Raw genomic sequence first — 2,575 nt, 5'->3', positions numbered from 1 at the left:
AGAAAAGGGGTGTCCGACTCCCTTGGTTGACACTGTGTTAGGTTTTTGGCATCCACGTAATCACCTATGGAGATACTTTCAGAGTGAGTGGATATACTCTATTTATCTATATTCTAGGGGCATTACATAACACTTGGTATGTATAAACAGAGAATGTATGTATAAACACACACAATGCACAAGTTAAAAAAATTTGTGATTATGAGGAGGCAACAGCACCGAGTTGGTCAGCAAGGATAAGTATTGTAGAGGTGATGTTTAAAAGCGATCGGGATCAGCTATGGGTGCAATACGTTTCATGAAGGAGGTTCAAAGCACAAATATTATCGTGGAGGAAAGATCTCTGAAAGGTAGTTGTATGGGCATAGTGGTCGTTTTAACTTGTAGATATGATCGTGATGTGATGAGATATAGTTGGGAGCGGAAAAAAGGTGCTTTCTGCTGGAGACGTTATTGTCTACGTACAGGGTGTCTTTTTTAGGTGATACAGATTTTTCATAAAAAAAACTAAGGGCTATAGACATGCTGCTTTCACTTCTATCATCTCTGGGCCGGCGGACGTTCTTGGCCATATGTTGATGAACCCTCAAATGACTAATTACCTAAAATCGTTAATTAACTTTTGAATTATAAAAGCAATGGAGTTATCCCAATGAGAGCATCTGTTCCTTTCGGTGACCTGATACCGTAGCCGTTTTCAGAGCAAAGATCCGTTTGGTAGATCTTCCGCAAAAAATTCGTGAAGGAACACCTTTTTTTTTTGTTCATTCCGCATTTTCGGAGACCCGTCTTTCCTTCACCCCCAACGTGAGAGAGTGAAAGAGCACACTGTAACCTCTTGCGTCCTGGAAAAAGATTAACAGGAAATGCAACCCAAGATAAGGGCAGTTCCGATAGCGTCACGCATGAGGCGGCACTGTGGCGGCATTCGACGCATGAAGACGCGTCTCCGAAGATGCACAATGAACAAAATGAAGAAAATGGTGCTGCTTCACGAATTTCTTGCGTATGATCTACCGAACGGATTTTTGTTCCGAAAACGGCTACGATATCAGGTCACCGAAAGGAACAGATTTTCTCAATGGGACAACTTCGTAGCTTTTATAATTAAAGATTAACGACTTTTAGGTAATTAATCATTTGACGGTTGAGCAACATATGGTCAAGAGATGATAGAAGTGAAAACAGCATGTCTATAGCCCTTATAGTGTTTTTTAATGAAAAATCTGCATCGCCTAAAAAAAAAAAAAAGACATCCTGTATTTTGCGGAAAAGAGACGCTCAGGCATCGAAGCACCTGTTAGAAAGATTTTCTCTGCGGAGGTCATTCCTCAGTCCAGATAAGCTCAATACAATAGAATAATGTCTCTGTATTGTACAGACTCTAGTTAGGTACTCTGGATGTGGGTCGTATGCTGCGGAGGCCATAAGTCGCACAAAAGACATTCCAGGAAAGACGTTTAATATGAGGGGTACAAGTGCAAAGTCCAGACTCTGACAGGAGTCTGGACTTTGAACTTGTACACACAATACAATATTGTACCCACAATATATTTTCAACGTGAAGCAACCAGCTCAGGTCTGATGATAGAAAATCAACGAATGCAACCAACTTCTGTGTGTGTGTGTGGGGGGGGGGGGGGTGAGGCCAGGAATTGAACCTAGGTCTTCTGATTCCTGGCATTAGCACCTCTTTTGCCTGAGTTGCCTGAATTCTTTAATTTCTGGGCGTCTGAGGCCTAAGTGTCTGTGTCGTCCCTAATTGTGGCCAGCCTCGGCCAGTCCTCGTTGTTTACTGATAGGACATGCAACTCAAGGTGCCTATATGAGGGAACACATGAGGGTTGTGATACGATAAGCTAGTAAGTATAGTACCGTGTAGAACCTTTTAAAACTACCGTAAAACAGTATAGAGAGGCAGGTTCACATTGACGACGTAGTTTAACCGCCCGTTGTTTGTAGACACAGTGCAACAAGTTAGAAATGTGATAGAGACAACAAGCGGCATAGCCGAGCGGGTTAAGACGGGATGACGCCGAAATAAATCATGTAAAAATAAAACGTTTAAAAATAAATCTCTTAAATATCAAATTTGCAAAATAATCTCTTCAATATAAATCATGAGAAAATCCACGCTGTCGAAATAAACTCCGAAAAATAAACTTTGAAGAATAAACGCTTCGAAATAAATCGTTTAACATCCATCGATGAAAGATGAAAGTCACTGAAAAGGTTAGCTAGCTGTAGGGATCGAACCCACATCTTCTGGATTGCCGGTCCAGGGCTCTACCAATTGAGCTAAGCTAACACCATTTGAGGCTTTGTTTGTATCTGTCCCTTCTATGTCGTTCCAGCCTCAGAACATCAGTTTATCTCTTGTTCAACATCCATCGTCCCTGATTGGTGGACAGCTGACGGCTCTACGTCCGCCGCGGAAAGTAGTACCCTCCTCGCGCTTGGGGCTAGCCAGGGCTATAACTGTGAACGAGGATTTCGGTACACCGGAAGTAGGTTGTCTGTCTGTATGTGATCCGTGACAAGTTTTGTCAACTTAATAGTGGGGCGAGGGGCTGAT

At 42.4% G+C, this 2,575-nt stretch overlaps 1 non-coding gene across 1 annotated transcript; it reads right to left on the bottom strand.

Moving 5' to 3' along the window:
* Positions 1–2,235: 2,235 nt before the first annotated feature.
* Trnaa-ggc (transfer RNA alanine (anticodon GGC)) lies at positions 2,236–2,308 on the bottom strand. The gene has a single exon. It is a non-coding gene; the product is annotated as a tRNA-Ala (tRNA).
* Positions 2,309–2,575: the final 267 nt, after the last annotated feature.

The sequence above is a fragment of the Ornithodoros turicata genome, chromosome 3, assembly GCF_037126465.1.
Source record: "Ornithodoros turicata isolate Travis chromosome 3, ASM3712646v1, whole genome shotgun sequence".
NCBI lineage: Eukaryota > Metazoa > Arthropoda > Arachnida > Ixodida > Argasidae > Ornithodoros > Ornithodoros turicata.
The sequence above is the reverse complement of the archived record's forward strand: the minus strand, read 5'-3'. Positions and strand labels throughout refer to the sequence as shown.